Source organism: Perognathus longimembris, chromosome 3 (assembly GCF_023159225.1).
Source record: "Perognathus longimembris pacificus isolate PPM17 chromosome 3, ASM2315922v1, whole genome shotgun sequence".
Lineage (NCBI taxonomy): Eukaryota > Metazoa > Chordata > Mammalia > Rodentia > Heteromyidae > Perognathus > Perognathus longimembris.
In genome coordinates, this window is record NC_063163.1 from 11,075,771 (window position 1) to 11,096,886 (window position 21,116).

Here is a 21,116-nt window from a genome sequence, read left to right on the forward strand (position 1 = left end):
TCAAAACTCGCCTTCACAAACAGCAACGACAACAACAAAAATATACGAAGTAATCCACAAAAGAAAAATTCACCATGCACATAACGAGCCATTTCAGTGATAACTCCCTTGTCAAATCATTTGTAGATTAAAAAGAAATTTAAAGAAAAACCTGTATTCCATATTCCTTTTTGGAGAGTATTTTCCTACAGCTGCTTTCATACAGTACCACCAATGTAGTGACTTAAATCACAAATATTGATTGTCTTATAGTACGGAAGACCGTTATTCTGAAATCCAGGGATGCAAAGGATAGATTCCTTAGAAGGCTGTGAGAATCTGTTCTATGCCAAGCACAGAAGTAGGCTGCTGGCGCTCACTGTGGTTCCTTGGCTTACAGATACAGCACATTATCACTCTATGTTGAGGAGGCCATCTCCTTTCCTCCCTGTTCCCCTCTGTTCAAAGGGACACGGTGATACGGGAGGAGGGTTCATCCCAGTGACTACATCTTCCCATGATCATTTACACAGAGCCTATTTCCCAATCTCATCACATGCAGAGCTGTAGGGATCAGAACCTCAACATCTTTTTTCTTAGGGAAGGGTGCAATTTAATCTATAACAAAGGGAGCTGGATGATAACCAAATTACCTCTGGGTTGTTAAGAAAAGGAATTCATGCTATGTTGGTTATGATTATTTTTTATTCTGAGTCCCAATTCATGAGCAAGTAGTATTTGAGTGCAATAGCATCTTAAGGTAGACAGCCTCAAGGGAGCGAGTTTCATGCTAGGTGCCACCATGCAAATTGCTCTTCCAGCCAATATCATGGGTTGCCCATTACAACTTATCTTCCCAACTCAATGGCCAACAATCAGTGGTCGAAAGCTTCAAAGAGAACCAATTTTAAATGCTACTTCTAAGTCTGATTTCGACAAGTCCACATCCCTCCTAAAGATGGGCTGCCTAGTTCTGCTGTATGAATGGGCCTGAGATGATGTAGGAGCAACTCTGTCTTCCAGGGGTGGTATACCTAGATTGCAGTGACATTGGGCAGATAATTAAGTGTTCTTAATCCCAGTGTCCTTAGAAGGAATTAGACAACATTCCCTATATTCCTTCCCAGAACTGTGTACCAGTCTCCATGGCACACCAAAACACCTAATTTAATCGGTTCATGTGTACTTGAGACAAGGAACAAATAGCTTTTGCTACCTCCTACTCTAGAGGAAGACCACACCCCCCCCCAGGCCCTACTACACACTGTCTTCACACTGGGTATCCAATGATTTAACAAGTACCTGTCAATCAAAATGACTTTGATTCCCACCCAGTACACTATGGGGTTGTAGAAATATCAATGCACAATCACACAAGATGGAAAAATTTAGAGCAACACTGACATCTCCTCCTTTCCTCTGAGTAAGTTTCTCTCCACTTACTTGGAAGACATGAGGCCCAACTGTGTGGCCATGCTACAAAGGAAATAGGAGTCAAAGCTTCTGAGGATTGTGTGGCACGATGTGCATGTTTCACCAAACAAAGGCCGGTAGGAATTTACAGAAACACAAATACATTGAGAGGTTATCAGTCTAAATGTAGAGGAAGAGCTGTTCTAAAAATAGTAGCCAGCTGTGGACTCAACAGCCATGGTCAACAAAGGTGACTCAGAAATGCTTACTGGAGGGGCTGAAAGACTGAGGTTTTGTCATTTGAAAGCAGAAACTCCCTGCCTAGTTCATACCACACATATACTTTTGAAGACATGGTAAGACGGCCTTCTTCCCAACATCTAACCTGATCTAGACAATGTATCTGGAAAACTGTCCCTACTCTTTTATGTCACTCCACATCCTTGCTGAGGACGCTTCAGGCTTCTAGTTGGGCTATTACTCCAGATAAGAGAAACGGTTGGGTAGGTTTATTAGTCTTCGTTTCCAAGAGCTTATGTAAAGCCCTACTTTGCTTCTGGGCATGTTTCTAGGAATAAGTTTCCTTCCTTTGGGAAGCAATACCTGCCATTTCTTTATCCAATACCACTTTTCTTTTTTTCATTTGTGAGGCTTGAACTCAGGGCCTGGGCACTGTCCCTGAGCTTTAGCACTCAAAAGCTAGTAGTCTACCATTTTGAGCCACAGATCCACTTCCACTTGTCTGGTGGTTAATTGGAGATAAGCGTCTCACAGACCTTCCCGCCTGGGATGTCTTTGAACCTTGATCCTCAGATCTCAGCCTCCTGAGTATAGATAGCTCTGAGCCACCAGCACCTGGCTCCAATAGCACATTTAAAAGAGCTTGTCTTTAGGTAACAGTTACGAAGCTTCCAGTATTCCCCAAAGAAAATGGTTCTTCTTGGCCAGTTTCTTTGAAGAGAGGATTTTTTCTTTCTTCTGAGAATAGGACGTTGGGTTCTCCTTTTAAGGGAGAAGGTTGGGATGGCTACCATGCGCTATACTCTGATGAGAGGTAAGGGTCACTACATTTCCTTGTTTGTCAGTGCTGTGTTCAAGAACTCACGGTTTGGGGCACACTGCAGATTTCAGTGTTGAGCGTGACTTATTACAAAGGGCTCTATCCTCACTTGGATGAGAAGGCACAAGGTGTGGGGAGGAATCTGCGGAGGGGATTTGCTGAAGTATCTTAATCAAATGCTAAGCATTCCCAGGTATGCTTCAGGGTTTGCAATGGGCCTTTGTGCTTAACAGTAAAAATAAATAAATACAGAAAGAACTATCTAGTATCCAGAGGAGATCTTTAACAGTCTCTCCTTATACAAATCCTTAGCACCGGGCTGGGAATATGGCCTAGTGGCAAGAGTGCTTGCCTCATATACATGAAGCCCTGGGTTCAATTCCCCAGCACCACATATATAGGAAATGGCCAGAAGTGGCGCTGTGGCTCAAGTGGCAGAGTGCTAGCCTTGAGCAAGAAGAAGCCAGGGACAGTGCTCAGGCCCTGAGTCCAAGGCCCAGGACTGGCAAAAAACAAAAACAACAACAACAAAAAACAAATCCTTAGCACCATTTAGAACAACTTGTTGATATGTTTTGATTTTTAGTTGTCATCAACTAATTTCAGGTGTGGGGGAGGGCGGGGACATTGCCACCTTCCTTTTTTTTTTTTTTTTTTTTTTTTGGTATGTGCTGATACCAGAACTAGAACTCAAGTCCTCCAGTCTCGTTTGGTTTCTTTTTTGCTCAGTGTTGGCACTCTACCACTTAAGCCACACCTCCACGTCATGCTTTTTTGTTGGTTAATTGCAGATAAGAGCCTCATGCACTTTCCCACTTTTCCTCCCAGGCTAGCATCAAACTGCAATCTTCATATCTCAGCCTCCTGAGTAGCTAGGATTACAGGCATGAACCACTGGTTTCCGGCAACACTTCTGACTTTTTGAGATAAAGAGGCTCACAGACTTTTCCTGCTTGGGCTGACTTCAAACTGAGAACCACAGATCTCAGCCTCCAGTCTCCTGAATAGCAAGGATTACAGGCGTGAGCCAGCGGCTCACCAAATTGCCACTTTCTTGCTCAGCCGTTTAGCTCTCCACAGCAGTGGTGGAAATACCCTTTACAGATAACCAGCGAGGGTCTTTAGGCATCAGAATAGCAGCATATGTGTGTTGAGGAGAAGAACGCATGCTTCTTAGTGGCAAGGATGGTAACAGTGAGGGAAGAAAAGTTGGAATTTCTGAGTAGCTGGTCAGTCCTAACAAAAGACAAAAGGACTCCGTGGGCCCGGAAAGCTACAGGGACTGTCATCTTGATTGCATCTGGTCGCTCACACGGCCTGGTTTATCTCTCCTCTGGACATTGTGTGTGACCTAACAAGTCCCTTGCACAATAGAGACTTCAGATAGGTAGGGAGGAGAACGGAGGAGAGCTAGCTTATCTGGCATCTGGTCCCAAGCAACTTGGGTTTAGGCTTCAGTGTTAATGGGATCTCCATTTTAAATCACCAAAACGTTCATTTTGTGCAGTTTGAAATGTGACTTTCAAGGATGAGCCTCATCTCAGGGGTGTAAATATTTCTGTCCAAGCAATGTGAATATCACAAGACAGCCGATTTTGCTTCCCTGGGAGGAATTAAAGTAGATATGCTAAAAGGTTGTACCTCTTTCAAAGCTGATTCTCGCTGTCAGAAAGTGTTAAACCGCAGCCGGCGATAGAAATGGCTGATAAGGTGTCTAGCCGGTGCCCTGGCCGCTGTGGGTGGTTGCACTTTCGACATATCTGAATTCAGAGTGAGGGGTTGGTCTGTAACAAAGTCTTATATACAAAATGTACATGGTCAGAAGGGTTTGTGATATAACAAACACCCTTATCATCGCCAAGAATCTTTACAACAGCTTGGGTGACTTTTAAATTGTGGCTTAATACAGTTAATGATGGCAACTCTGCCCATTTTTCAGGATGATGAATTAATATTACAGATCATTAACATGACTAAATTGGCATAATGATATGGTAGATTCAACATCTTAGTTACGTTAAGACCTGCTTTATTATTCGGCTCTTTTGTTATCTGTCTTAAATAGAAAGAACAGGCGCGATGTTTGCCTCTTCAAGTAGGGCGCATGCTATTACTTGTGTATTTTCCTTAATAAAGTATTGATATAGAAAATCCCCAAATGGAAGACGACTTCTTCATCTTCAGACTCTATGCAAAGCCAACATTTTCTCTCTAATATCCACTTCATCAGTAATAAAAGTTAGAAAGCTCTGGTTCTTCAGCCAGGTCTTATAATTAGAGAAGACTGTATTTTACATCTGTGAAAACTCATGCTTAGTGGGGGGAAAATGAGAAATGCGATAGGTTCCATTCTGTTGCAGTGGTTATACCATTTTAATCTCTTAAGTTCAATATATATCCCCTAGCAGGCTATACTTCTAGGATTTCATTTTTAGATCCTTAAGGCTGCATATATCTGTCAAGCTGACATAATGAATTTAAAGTGCTAATGCCTAGAAGACCAGAAAAAAAAACATTGAAATATATCCTTGGTTGATTAAATTACCACCTCCAGCTACTTTACATCCTTATGTCCAAATAGATTTTCTTTTTACTTACCAAGTGCTGGATCTGAAAGATGTGGAAGATGTAATTTTATGGTAAAAACATGCACATGTCTTTAGACAAGAGCATTTTATTTAAAGCATCTTTTTCTCTTTTCTTTCTTTCTTTTTTAAAAAGTCTGTACTGTATTTCTGTGACAGGACTTGCAATGTGATTATGGTTCTTTCAACCATGTTCAACCTGCAGGTTAACCTTAGGATCTAATAAGTCACTTTCAAGTGGAGTCTTGGAATGGAATTTATGTTAAAAATCTGGAGTGTTGATATTCAAATGTTCATGATAATATTATTGAAAATATGTTAACTTGTTTAGCAAAACGAAAGAGGTAATTATGCGTCCTAATCTTCATGGAAAGGTTGTTTCTTCAGGAATTGCTCCAATCGACACACCGACAATTCAAAGCCATGAAAAGGACTCAGCCTTTTTATCTCTCTTTCTTTTTTCTTGTGCCAGTACTAAGGCTTGAACTCAGGGCCTTGCACTCTCCCTTGGCTTTTTTACCCAAGGGTGGTGCTCTACTACTAGAGCCACAGTTCCATGACTATCTTTCTTTCTGGTTAATGGGAGATAATAATCTCATAGCCTTTCCTGCCTGGGTTTGTTTGAACCTCAATCCTCAGCTCTCAGCCTCCTGAGTATACTGGGGTCCCAGAAGAGACATGCCACTGCCCAGCTTCTCAGCCATTTCCAGCTCCTAAAGGGGTGGCTTGCTCTCCTATTTTTTCTACCAAGAAAGGGAAGCCTGTGTGTATGTGTGTGTGTCAGGGGTGGGGGGGGGATCGTATTCCCATTTATAAAAGTGGTGATTAAAATAACCTAAGAAAGAAAAAATGCCATTGACCCCAAAGGGGAGAAAAGAGTGGATTTTCCATTCAACTTTTGTATCTGGAACTTAAGGTAGAATGAAAGCTCAGAAACAGGCATGTCCTTCTGTGGGCCTGTATTTGCAGAGTGACTGCACCGGAACCCACACAACCGTGTCCACTCACTATGTAGTCTAGTTCATGTCCTCATACAAACACACACCGAGTATACACAAGCACAAAACTCGAAATACACATGTGCTACTTGACAAAAAAAAAAAAAAGCTGCAATAAATGCAAGTGGTAGCCCATGAGGTTCATTTCCCACTGGAAGATGGTCCAGCACAGGCATGAACTCCAAGACACCCAGTCCCAGCCGCCAGGAAGAGGGAAGGGAGCAGTTCAGGCCTACAGATGTGTCTGCTGTCCAGACCAGTGTGTATGCGCCTGACCAGCGAGTCAGAAACCAGCTATGCTGTGATAAGGTCAAGTTCTAGAATCTCATAAGTATCAAGGAGCAATGCAAAGATAATGAGTATCAGTGGTTAGACACCAGGGAGCTGTGATGTCTGGAGGTACAACTAAAGGCCACGATGGATGGGAAAGAAGATGACAAGTATCAGAGGGACGGAGAACAGGGACTGAAGGCAAGAGAGCAGATTTGTAGTACTTTGAAATGACACGTTTTAATCCCTCTAACAATCCTGTTGACTAGAAGCTATAGCACTAGGAGTACAGTGCAGAAAAAGAAAAAGATACATTGTGGGATAAACAGCTTCTTCTAAGGTAAAACTGAATGGTCAACATAGATGAATGAGGACACACAATGGAAAGAAACAGAAAATGAGTCAGTGGTAATAGACAAGCAAAAAATGGCAAAAAGCGAACAGAGGATAGAGAGGCAGAACAAGAAAAAAAATGTAAATGAGTGAGACAAAAAATAAAAAATAAAAAGAAGCCAAAAGACGAAAAGAGAAAAAGAGAACAAGAGAGGAAAAAGAAGTCATATTCTCCTTGATAAAAATGCACAAAAGGAAAGATGAACTTTGTTCTTTTTCTCTTTCTACTCTCTTCTCTTTTTCTGCTTTTCGCCTCGCAGCACGCCAGCCTAAGCTGAGAGCTGTAATGTCATTAAATTGCTAATGCTTTTTCATTTCCGACACACACTGTTTACTTATCTGGCAAAAACATATGTTGGAAGGAATCCGTTAAATTCTGCCCATTGCCTTGGGTAAAAGTGCAATGGAAACGGACCCACCGAGCGTCTTCTTTCTTCTTCTTTAGCACTCGGCTTATCTACAAGACGGCTTCGCAGAAAACTGGCTAGTTCAATGAAAAATGAAGATACAGCGGGAGATTAGGAGAGAACACTAAGCACAAAATTCCTGGAGAGAGGGTCACTCCATTGCAAATGATTTCACTCCTCTAGATCTGCATAAATTACTATTTTTAAGGCATCTCCAAAGTCTGTATATTTTTCTCACTCTGTCAAACATTTAATTTCACGCCCCGTGTTCTGAATATGCTAAAATGCATATCTCTGATGCACCTTTAAGCCAGAAAAACGAATGCAAAATTGAAGATAAAATGATGTGATTCGCACTACAAGCCTATTACTTGAGGTATTTACATATAGTTTACCTCTGCAGTTCTGAGGATGATTTATTAAAAAAAAATCTGGATTAAGCTCATATAAATATGTATAAATCTTTGTTTAGAAAATAGATTTTGTAGCTGTTGTGTCAAAAAAAAAGTTCTTTAAGATTCTGTGAAGAATTTTCCTTTTAGCATGCTTTAAAAGAGGAGAAAAAGGGGGACAGAATTTGACATTCTGTTTGGTGGGGAGCGGGGAAAGCCTGCTTCTCCATCAGGAAGTCATACAGATTCCTTTCATTGTCCTCTTTTGCCCCAGAGCAGCCGGCCCCTCCCTTGCTTCTGTTATACTTATTTAATTTTCTTCTTTTATTTCCTCCTCCTCCTCTCTCTCTCTCTCTCTCTCTCTCTTTGTTGCTTGGTCCCAAATAATAGGTGCCCTGGATTACTAAGCTCAAATTAAATATCAGTGTTTAATGATTGAAACAATCATGAGCCTTTTGGCGGTATCCCCAGTTCCTTCTCTCCCCTTTTTCCAAACACACCATTTTCCATGGCCTCCCGCAAGGAGCCCCCTGTCGAGGTCACCAAGCCTTGGAGCTGCCCACGCAAGCGAAATTGCGGTGACTGATTTGAAAATGACTATTAGCAGAGTGAAGAAAGCAAGAGCTCTCATGGGCTGAAGAAGCCATCCTATAAAGACTGGCATTTTGTCCAAATGATCCTTCCAGGAACATCGCAGCCCCTCTTGCATTTTAACCCAGAGTTTTGCTTCTTTGTCTGAAACAACAACAATGACAGCAACAACAACAACAAAGAACCCAAGCTCCACTTGGTTTGGCCTGTCACATTCTTTTCTGACCCAGGGCCTTCTGTGATTGTTGAGGGAGGAATTCTTCCTTGCTCTTTTCTGGGGAGGCTTTGAGTTTCAGAGAATTCAGATAACCAAGTGGACTAATTCAGCAATTGAACACAAATTGGACCCTGCAAAGATCCAGCCTGCTGCTACCTGGGGAAGGGTGGGGCCTGTCTGTGTTAACAGCTGCTTCCGGAAGCAGGTAGTAAGGAGCTGCTCTTCCTTCAAAGCCCACATCAATCCTCTCACAATTAAAACGCTTGATGACTTCAGGTGGTGATAGGAGTTGCCTTGCAGAGATGGAGCTCCCGTCCTCCTGGGCTGCACCTCCTTAACGTTGACTGATGACGGTTTAAAATAACAGAACGGCAGTCATGTTCAAAAGTTAAGTGTCATTCTTTTTGCACAAAATGGCTTAACAATCCCCCCTAGTGGCGTGATTCCTATTCATGGTGATTTATGAGCTGACTTCGTTCCAAAACTGCCAACTTGGTATAGTTATAGGTTCGTTGCAAAGAAATTACAGATAAAAACCAAAGCCAGATAGATCATTTGGAACTGAGCAGGGTTCTCAGGGAATTCCTCTTTTCCTACCCGGAGGTCATGGCCACTGTTTGTGGATCAATCAGACGCAAGCCTCCCGAAGAGCTGAGTTTACCTCTCGGGACTTCTTCTGACTGACGCCTAAACTTGACTTTGCACTCCACCTCTTTCTGAGGTCAACAGAGGAGGGAATGAAGTGAGTTTCATCTTTTCAATAGTCCTGGGATTTGAGTTTCTGAAGAGAAAGAGAGGAAATCCTAGAAATGCAATCCTGAAAGGCAAGGTTTGGCCCAAACTGGATTATTTCAATCCTTTAGGATAGAATTACCTTTCAATGATTGAAAAAACTCTTTCTGTTTTTCAAGTGTGACCACTGAGAAAAATGCCAGGCCATCATCGCCATTCCAGTGTGTAATCCTCACCTTTAGACACAAAGGGAGTGCAATGCTAGTTCCCACACAGTGTGCAGGGGAGAGGACTGTCCGGCACTCCCAGACGCCCCTTCGGGCCCAGGCTGAACCCAAGGCAAGCAGGGATTGTGCAAAAGCCACAAAAGGATTTCAGAGACCAGGGGGATGAGACAGAGACGGCTGCTCACACTTCTGTTCACCGTCAGGTCGTCCTCTCGAAAGCTCACACAGGGACACGATCGAGATATCTTCTATGACTAGCTTATGGGAGAAGAAGAAAAAATGAATAGTTACCAAAGGAGAACTGGGTGAGAAGGGAGGGCTTGGGAGAGGAAAAAGTGGGAGTAACTGTGGGAAGGGGTGACATTGTCCAAAAAGAAATGTACTCTTTACCTGACTTATATAACCCCTCTGTACATCACCGTTATAGTAACAATAAAATTTTAAAAAATATTTACAAGTGTTCATTTACCAGAAGAGAGCAGAATAATCCTAAAGCCCTAAACCCGGACTCCTCCAACAAGCTCATGATGTTAGAAAAGTAACATAATAGAATGGATCCATCAACAACTTCCTTACATTCAACCTTATAAACTTGTTAAAAGTCCAGTTTTCTCCTAAATATTTGGACTTCGCTTCATTTTCTTCTTTTCAATCTTCAGCTGCCTCCATCTGATCCACAAAAAAATCACAATTTCTGCCTACAAATATCTAGCATAGCCCCAGTTGCCTGTTCTATTTACTTATTAATTGCTCATAAACCCTGTGTGAAGAACTGCCTACCTAACCATGCAACTTTTCCTCTCAGGAATCTGCTCCAGTTCCCAACTCCTTTATCGTGACACTTAATCACCTTAGCTTTTCGTCCCCTGGTGGGCTGGTCTTCTCAATCAATCATTTCACTATGCAGTTATCGCCTCCCTCTGGCTTCATGTCCCACTGTGGTTAGGTAAATCTGCCTGCTCCACCTTGGGCCAGCACTTAGCTGTTCACGCACACCTACGGTGGGGTGTGCAGCGGCAGGTTCACTGTGATGCTCACGACGATTAAGCTTCACAGTTCTTGTTTGCAGGTCCACTTCTCGACCTTTACACCTAATGTGGCATTTGTTTTCTTATGGAGGACACTACAAATTAAGGAAGGTTTGGGCGATGCATGTTGAAGACTCACTCCAGCCATTCTTTCTCATTATTTCACATAGGTGTGGTCATCTGTTCAGTCTAGACTCCTCTGAGGACACACATGCATATCTGTTCATGCTTTTCCTGTGTGTTGTGTTTGTGTATGTTGTCAGTTATTATAAGTTTAAGGCTAATTTCCTCTACAATCGCGTTACCTTTTCAATTAGATAATATAATACACCATTCCAAAATAGAGACTCATGTTCTATAATGGCACAAAGTTCTAGAATATAAGAATATGTTCAATATGCTTTTCACACTGAACAGGTGGTTGTAATCTCCTTAAACAATGAATACTATACAGCTTTGAAGAATAAAAATTATAGAGATATGTAACAGTAGCATGGATCTTAAATATGTGACTGAAAAAGTTCATCCAATATGACGCCATTTATGCAAAGCTTAAAATTAGGACACACCAAACAATATGTCTCATGTAGCTTGGGTAAATAAAATATTACATGATAAAAAGCTTTTAACTGCTTCCAGCCAGAACTTTAGAAACCCCAAAAGACATAAAGAAGATCAAAATACACTACTTCTGTATATTTCTTGAAAAATCTGTTTATAGATGATTTTCTTTGAAAGAAAAACTCATGACTTTGTTAGCCATTTCATACATTTAAAAAAGTGATTGTGGATAATTTTGAATATACAACAGCAGACAGAATAATAACTAAATCTCTAAGTATGCACTAGCCTGCCCTAGCCACCATTAACCATCGCCTCTGGCATCTCCAACCTCACCCACATATGCAGAAGCAAATATCCATGCAGGCTTAATGTTTCATAGTGACATCATAATGATATTTCCATGGTTGACGTGATATTTCTATGTATGTACCTCTAAGACTGAGACTTCAGGAAGTCACAGTACAACTATTACATGATTCCTTAATGTTCTAGAATACCTATAGTTCCTATTCCCCCCCCACCCCCCCGCCACCATGTTAACCTTGAACGCTCAATCCTCCTGCCTCAGCTTCCAGCATTTTGTGGATTACAGGAGTGACACTGAGTTCCTGTTGTCTCTTTTATGTGAAGTTTTCTTACAGATTCTTTTTAAAGCTAGGTTCAAATAAGAACTATGTCTTTTTGTCTGGCTGACACGGCTGCTAAGTCTGATGTTGCCTTGTTTTTTCTATTATAATGTTTTTACATCTCTTTTATTTCCTTCACATTTTTTGGAGAAACCAAAATCTTTCCTCCTGCAGAGTTTTTCATATCTTACATTTTGCTGACTTTGTCTTGTGATAGTTCACTCTCTTTAAAAAAGTTATTTTAGTAATTTGCTGGATCTTGAGCTAGAGAATTGATTAAGTGTAGATTGATGTCTACTTTGATAATCTATTTCAGTCGTTGTATCCTTCTTGTCAGGAGACACAGTCCTTGTTCTTTCTGTGATGCTAGCAGGTAGTGGTGCTTAATACATTTGATCTTTGGAGTACAGTGGTGATTTTTTCTTCATTTATTAGCTGGAATAGTTAAAGAGGGGCATCCTACTTAGAGGAAATAGGGTAATGCTCAATATTTTCTCCTTTATCAATTTTCAAAATCATAACTTGGTTTCCATCAACAGTAACCAATGTTTCTGGTGTCATTATGAACTAATATCTTTAACCATGCTTGACACATTTCAACCCAGTGCATTCACTATTTTAAATAATGCTCTTAGTTGTCCCTTCTTTGCTACTAGCAATCTTTTATAGTTAGTTTTTAAGTCCTTTAGACAGGATCCTAGTTAAATATTTCTTTTCTTTCTGATTTGATACAAGGCTCTGGCTTTATCTTCAATACTCGATGCCCAAAGTAACGTTTCTTTAAGTGATGCATTCCGAATGCTAGATATGTTCATGGCTTCTAGACTTACCATTGTTTCTTGGTCTTTAAAGTCATTGATAAGATGTGTACATATTAATGATGAGCTGCATTAAGAGTTTGTAGTAATATTTCCAATTATAGTTTAGGTTATGGGATTTTATTTTCTACTGATTGCTTCTTTCTTTTCCCACATTGAAGATAGTAGTTCTCAAGTCATTTTTAATCAATTGCATTTATCAGTGCATTTTACTAATTAAACAATTTAATTGGAAATAATGTTTCAATTGCTTTTCTAGTTCTAACTCAATTCTTCTTTAGTGAGATAAATCCTATTTTAAGTCCAATTTTGCACATTAGTGGAGAATTAGGATTAATTGTTTGATAGATGACTTTATAAGTAGGCTCTTCTAACTTCTCCCTCCTGGAAAGGGAGGAAGTTAATTTGTCCAAAGTTATACCATTAATTGATAGACCTGGATTAATCCTTAAGTTGTACAAGGTCAAAATCCACATGTGTTTTTTTTTCCACTAAGGCAAGCCATTGGGAAATAAAAATATTTAACTTGCTACATAGTCATCCTTTATCATAATTGTCTATTTATGTATACACGTGTCCACAAGTACATAAACATATGCATACACACTAACATGTAAAAAGAAGACAATGGATGAATCTATAGAGTTAAACATACACATTATTCACAGACTTACCCGATACAAATGTATGAATCACATAAGTTCCTCAGATAATCAGTTCTATATATTTGAAACATGTTTTAACGACTTGTCTTTGAAATAGATGCTTAATTTAGTTCATAAATCTAAGTATCATAACATAATGTTTCAGTCTTTAGCCTTGTTTAAATGAAAGGTTGAGCATAAGAAACATTAAATTTTCTGGACAAGGGTATAGCTCAGTAGTAGAGGGCTTGTCTAGCATGGCAAAAAATAAGGAAAGCAAGAAGGAAAAGCAAGAAGGGAGGGAGGGAGGAAGAGAGAGAGGGAAAGAAAAAGCAAAGAAAGAAAGAAAACGGAAAAGAAAGAAGGGGGAGAGGGAAGGAAAAAGGAAGGAAGGAAAGAAGGAAGAAAAAAGAGGGAGGATCAGGAGGAGGAGGAGGAGGAAAGGAGGGATGGAAAGAAGAAAAGAGAAGAATAAATTGAGACCATAATGTTATAGAAAACCAAAGAAACAATTCAGAGTCACATCCTGTCTGATCATTGATGGTAATAAGCCAACAATCACGGGTCTTCCACACAAAGTAGACAACAACAAAGAATGATGTTCCAGGCCAACTATACCCTCCAGAATACATCTCATTTCCCCCATCTTCACGCAGAGAATAAATGTCTGAGAGCACAATCCGGTTGCTACAGTAGATATTGTCAGGCTAGGGCAAATCAATTCTAGCATATCAAGTGTAACCACACATTTCTTACAGTTCAAGCAAACCATTAGATGTAATTTGAGGCAAATTTTAGTGTTTTCTATGCACATAACCTCACACCTAGTAAGTAGGAGGACTCATTTCTTGCCATCTGGAGAAAGAAAACGGTGCTGCATTTTGTTTCTTCCTAGATCTGAGAACAAAGCACCTTGCACACTTCTAACACACCACCACACCATGTGCAATCTGGGTGGGTGAATATGAAAGAAAATGAATGAGACATATCTGAAAAGTGGCTGCCTTGCTTATGAGTTAATCACACCTCAAAGCATAACATTGTTTTCCTTAAATAACAGAAGCAATAAAATCCTATTATGGATTTATCTTGTGCCAAAGTTTGTTTTTTTTTTTAATCAAATCTATTTTGAGCCAAAGAAAATAGAAAGATGCAAATGAAGGGCCTGAGCCTGCAGATCTGCTGAACGTGTAAGGGCTGAGACACTTCAAAGATTTTTTTTTTCCCCCCTGAAACTCATAAATTAAAACCATCCTACAACACAGCAAAAACACACTTATTTGTAAACCTTGTAATTTTGTATTCCATGTAAAGTCTCAGCCCAATAAAAACCTTTAAAAGGAGAGTTGAAAATCCTAAAATTAGATGTGCAGTCCATAAATACTGATCTAATTTAATGTCTTGCATGGGTGCTGTATCGTCTTAGAATACAAGTGGAGAATGTGGTTGTTTCCTGGGGCTCAGTGAAGTCCTGCTGCCAATGCGTAGCCTACATCCTGTCATCCATACACCAGCACAACACAATGGCGAGCGAGATGATGGGAGGGTTGTTTGTATAGTATTCCCCTGTGTGCTTGCTCCAGCTGGGAAGAAATACTCATTAGGAGACCTAAACAAACTCTTCGGAACATTTTTATCTCATAGTGTGAAAATGCTATTCAAACAAGCTGCTAATGAAGCCAACCACCAGGGTGTTTGAAGTTGCCTTTGCAGTTGAAGAGGGCTCTCACGGCCCTGGGGCAGCGCCTCTATGCAGCTGGCAACTGTTTTAACCTTTGTGGGGGCCATTGGGCAGCTGTATTACACACTCTTCTTATAAAAGGCCAACCTGCATGCTGTCAGTGCAGAATTCGATGATATTTCAAGACGTGGATTATGTAGTGTCGTGTCAGGTAGCACATAAACTGCCTTTTACAGCATGAGGTCAGAGTCTGGAGAGGCCCGTAATAGCCTATCATTACAGACATGCTTCTTCTTAGCATTCAAAGCCCAAGAAAGAGTATGGTTTGGTTTTTGTCCTGTAGCCAGAGAAAGCATTAAATCAATCTATACTATTAATGAACTATTTAAAGAAAATAGTTCGTACATATTCTTCATAGGAATATCTCACACCACTTAGAAGCAACTATGTAATGGGAAAGAATTTTATATTATTTCAAGATATGGGTGTGTATACACACCTATACAAAACTACAAGTAAGATTAGAAGACATAAAATGGAAATGTTTACATTATGATTGTAATGACACAAAGCAATTACAAGACTGTTGGCATCCACCCAGCTGCTATTTTTGTTCATTTGTGTGAGTACAGTTATTAGGAAGGTGACTGCGTAGGCTTTGGGCTGCCAAGGAACGTGTGCCAAAACCCCCGGATGCTACGCAGGTAGTTACCAAATATGGTCATTCACCATTCACGTGACACCCAAGCACTATAAAAGCAATACCTTAGCAATACAATGCAACACTTATCCCCAAAGAAACTGACCCTTTTGTCTATTTTCTGTCCCAATTCTTTAAAAAAAACTTTTTTTTATTGTCAAAGTACAGAGGGGTTACAGTTTCATATGTTAGACAGTGAATGCATTTCTTGGTAGTTCTTTTTTGCCTGTACTGGGGTTTGAACTCAGGGCCTGAGCACTGTCCCTGGCTTCTTTTTTGCTCAAGGCTAGCACTCTGCCACTTGAGCCACAGCGCCACTTCTGACCATTTTCTATATATGTGGTGCTGGGGAATCGAACCCAGGGCTTCATGTATATGAGGCAAGTACTCTTGCCACTAGGCCATATTCCCCTGAGTACATTTCTTATCCAACTTGTTACCTCCTCCCTCATTTTTCCCTCCTCCCCCCTCCCCATTTCCCTCTTCTCCCCATGAGTTGGTTTACACCATATAGTTTTGTAAGAATTGCCGTTGCCTTGACACACTATATCTATGGTAAGCAGAACTTTCGAGTCAGCCACCCCTACTCCTCCCATGAAAGCAGGTCCTTGGGTGTGAATGAGGACACATTGGTAAATTTTGATAAATGTGTACATACTTGCAACCAACACTCAATCAAGGTAATATTTCTATCATCTCAGAATATTCCCTTGTGTTTTCCTCTTACCTGTCCTCGCTGTTCATATTTCCTCACTCTAGAATAGTTGTGCCTACTTTAAAACTTTACATGAATGTACATGAAAACTCTCACATGAAAATATGTTTTCTCACATAGTGCTTATTTGTTCTATTGATGGATATTTGGATGGCTCCCAAATTTTGACTCTTTTGAATAAAGGGGTGACAGTCAAGTATTTTTGGAAATGTATAGTTGTTTTTCTCTTTTGTTCATCTGTCTTTTTAAGCTAAAGGTAGAATTGCTATCAATAAATGCATGTCTATCTTTATATGAAAGTGGTAATACAATTTCCAAAGTGTTTGTTATTTCCCATCCCCATTTTGTGCTTCAGCCATGCATTTGAGTTTTCTCACTTGGAAACTCACTTATTAATTTCATCCATTTTCAAAGATGTGAAGTCAGTGAGACAAAGGAGAGGAAAACAAAGGTGCAAAAATATATGCATCTGATCATATAAAATCATAGTTATTGAAATGAACTCCAGGAAAGCACAAGTTCTTTTCCTCATTGTTGTTTTTATTTCTTTTCCTTTTGTCTTCATTGTTCATTTATCTGTCTTTGGGATGGTTTGTTCATTTATGAATGGTGGAACGGACGGTGGACAAATTCAGCAGTGGTACTCACTAGACACTACATTGAAAATAAACTATGTAGTGGGTGGGGACAGGAAGGAAAAACTGGTATTGATAGAAGGGGTGGTATTGTTCAAAAATAAATGTACTCTTTCTTTTTTTTGGCCAGTCCTGGGGCTTGAACTCAGGCCCTGAGCACTGTCCCTGGCTTCTTTTTGCTCAAGGCTAGCACTCTGCCACTTGAGCCACAGAGCCACTTCTGGCCTTTTTGTATATATGTGGTGCTGAGGAATTGAACCCAGGGCTTCATGCATACAAGGCAAGCACTTTACCACTAGGCCATATTCCCAGCCCAAGAAATGTACTCTTTATCTTAATCCCTCTGTACATCATATTTATAATAACAACAAAAATGCATAAAGAAAAAAAAAACTAAAGGTGTGAAGTGATACTTGGCTTTGGTTTGTATTTTCCTAGTAACTAAACATCTTTCTATGTGCTTAACCATGTTTCTTTGTTTTTCACATCAGCTGAAATAGATGAGTGTATGTGAATGTGTGTGCACACACTCACGCTGATACTGAGGCTTGAACTCAGGGCCCGCACAATGTTCCTTAGCTTTTTCTTTCTTTCTTTCTTTCTTTTTTTGGCTCAAGGCTGGTGCTCTATCCCTTGAGCCACAGCTCTATTTCTAGCTTTTTCGGATTAAATTGGAGCTAAGAGTCTTGGGGATTTGTCTGCCCAGGCTGGCTTTGATCCCTAATCCTCAGGTTTTAGCCTCCTGAGTAGCTAGGATTACTGGTGTGTGCCACAAACACCTGTCTGTTAGTGATTCTTATATCTTAAAGATTTTTAAATTTTAATTTTATTGTTAAGGTGATGTACAGAGGGGTTATGTACAGTTGCAAACATAAAGTAGTGAGTACATTTCTTGTCAAACTTGTTATCACCTTCCTTATTTTTCCTCCCATCTTTCCTCCTCCCCAATTCCCCTCCCCCAAGTTGTACAGTTAATTGATAACCTATTGTCTTGTAAGTATTGCTGTTGCATTGGTTCACCCTTTGATCTTTGTCTCACCAATATTAGGATTTTTGCTAATCTAAAGGTCACAAAATTTTCTTTGAGAAGTCTTATAGTTTTAGTGCTCATGTTTTCAATCTATGTTTCTTTCAAATAAAGTCTGACTTGGGAGTCTCGGGTTGGATTTCTGGATCCTACATTCTGTCCCACTGACCTGCTCATTTATCATTATACTAATGCCATATGATCTTGATTATAGAAGCTTTACAGTAAGTCTTACAACCAAGCCCTATGAATATAATTTTGTTCTTTTTCTCAAGATCACTTTGACTGCATCTTTAAAATGGTACAATATTTAATGCTGATAAATAGGATCTTTGAGAAAAAGTCAATTTTATTAAACACATATTGGTTATTTTGGCAAACATAATAATGACAATTAGTGAAATTTGCCCTGACTACCTTGCCAAGTCTCTTTAAATAGATGAGTAGTCTTGTCTCCTATGTTGCTTCACATGGATATACAAGACCATTCAGAACTGAGTGTAAACAATATTAATTCAAACTTTAGAATTTCATTATTGTTTTTAAAGAAACACTGTATTGAGAAAGCATCATGCCTAGTGCTACATACTATTTCAAGAGAGAGCATTGTGATAATTTCCTGTTTTAGAGGACAAGGAAAAAAAAAACTTTCAAGGAATCCAGGGTTATATTTGACGTGGCCGAGACCAGCATTCCTGAACAGCTCTCCTGAGTGTCACCTGGATTGAAAAGAAGACATGGACTCTAATAATCCTACCACAGTCCCCTTATCATTTGTACTAAATAAACCCAACCAATTATCATGTGAAACCCTTTTTCACTCATCTCAAGTGTCATCTTTATGATTTAATTATACTGTAGAAAAATCCGGATATTAACTTTCAAGTCCTGGATATATTCTGCAAGAAAACGGTTTCTTCTTTCTGTATTCTTGGTTGAAGAGAATTATCTCTGTCTTTCATTCATTATAAGATGCTGTACTTTTCAAATTAAAAATCTCTGAAACTGGATGCATCATAGTTACATTTTCCTTAAATTAATGACCAATCTTTAAAAAAAATTGTAAATCCATGAAAATGTCAGTTCACCTAATTCAAGACTTTTGTCAGACTCAGATGTAATAAATGGTTTCAAGAAATCCCTGCCAATTGTCAAGAAGACTAAATGTGTCTTAAATTCTTAATCTCTGTGACTTTTGTAAGTTCCATATAGATGCAAAATCTTATTATTAAATTGGTTTCCTGTAAAAAATAAGAAATGTGCAATGATAAGATTAAATAAAAATAGACTGGCTACTGTGATTCCTTCTCTGGTCAAAGCAATTAAATGCTGGTTCTTTTTATCAACCATCTCAAAACAAGATTTCAATCTCTCAGATAAGTTATAGTAAAGAAAAAATAAGTGAACTGAAAATCAATTATGCTGGGCATAACTAGCTATTGGAGAGGCTGAGATAGAGAAGACTGAGGTTTAAGGCCAGACTGGGTAAAAGTTCATAAGATCCCCATCTCAACAGAAAGAAAGCTGGGCATGGTGGTGTGTGCTTGTCACTTCAGCTAGGTTCACAAATACAGCTAGGAGGATTGTGGTCAAGGCCAACTAACAAAAAATCAAAACCGTATTTCAAAAATAACCAGAACAAAAACGGCTCAAGTGGCACAGCACAGCAACTGGGTAGCAAGTATAAGGCCCTGAGTTCAAGTCCCAGTATTGCAAAAAAAACTTAGTTATAATTTAAGCAAGTATATAAGCATGTAGAAAAAATAAGTAAGCACAAGCAGAAAAAGACAGTAAAATCTATGTATGTTCTTATAAGAGTCCACTTTTGCAAGCTGTAAAGTTAATCTAAGGATAGGGGCATAGCTGAAATCCTTCCAGTACTTCTTCATGTAATTTTTGTTAGAAATTAATCTTTGTTTTTCAGAATACTTTTCCAGGGGCTGGGGATATGGCCTAGTGGCAAGAGTGCCTGCCTCATACACATGAGGCCCTGGGTTCGATTCCCCAGCACCACATATACAGAAAATGGCCAGAAGTGGCGCTGTGGCTCAAGTGGCAGAGTGCTAGCCTTGAGCAAAAAGAAGCCAGGGACAGTGCTCAGGCCCTGAGTCCAAGCCCCAGGACTGGCCAAAAAAAAAAAAGAATACTTTTCCAACTATTCTTTCTCATACAAAGAGCAAGCCGCACTTTTGTAAAGAATTTGGAAAATTGACAAAAATAAGAAAAAAAATAAATAGGAAAATTACAATTCCACCATCCTCAAATGATCATCGTTAAGATGTGACTGTACTTTTTGTCCAGTCCTTCTTATAGTACTATATATGGTAGCATAAAACTGAAACTAAAGAGTGTTGGTATACATCAAGATCCATATTTCTTCACTTATGCCCATCTGATCATGACTATTTTCATATTAATAAACATTTGCCAAGTACTTCTTTGCAAGGTAGACTGAACAATTGGCCCAAACATAATATTGTCTCCTTTCCTCACTCTCTACCCCAGGTGTTCTTGATTCTCGCTTGCAAGACAGAAATGACTTGCAGAACCTCTGGAAGAATTCAGTGGTCAAAGCTCACTCTCAGGCATGCTCAATGAATTCATATAGGAGGAAATCTAGACATAATTTTTTTCTCATGTGATTCTAATACATAGACTTGGATGAGGACTATTGTTTTACATAAAATTTAATATCAAGTTCATTAAAGATGTGATTGAAAAAATCTACCTGAAACCATGAGTAAAAAACATAAAAATTAATAAAATCTCAGGATATTGTAAAACATCAAAGGCACAAATTCCAAATCAAAATGTTCACCTATTTGACTATATGAAAACATTGCAGATGGTGTGGAAGGAACGAGGGAGCTTGATGAAAGGGTGACATTGACCAAGATGCCTTGTACTCATCGACTGAGATGCTGGATTGAAACCCTTCTCCACAACGACTTCAACATAATAGAAGAAATAATGAAGATGGGATTTAAAGAGAATACATAGCTGAAAAGAAAACATTAAAGTTCTGCATAGGCATCTACCTATTCACAAATGATTGTGTATATGTACACACACATGTATCTATGTGTGTGTGTATACACAAAACTGAAAAGCAAATTACAAAGTAAAACAAACATTTTCAGTATGGATTATGGGCAAAGTTCTTAGAAATTGTGAAGGAAAAGAATTAATAGAAAAGGTCAAGTATAGGAAAATCACCTAGGGAAAACCTATCACCATATAGGTGGAGATAAAAAGTGTTTCTTTTTTAATGTAAAATAAGTTGACCCTTTGGGCTGGATAGTTCCTTTCCTGACTCCTCCCTCCAGCCACTCAGAAGTCAGTGCTCATCTAACATTCATGCCTTGCAGCTTTATCTTATTAAAAATAATCAAACTCAAAGCAAATATATTAAAA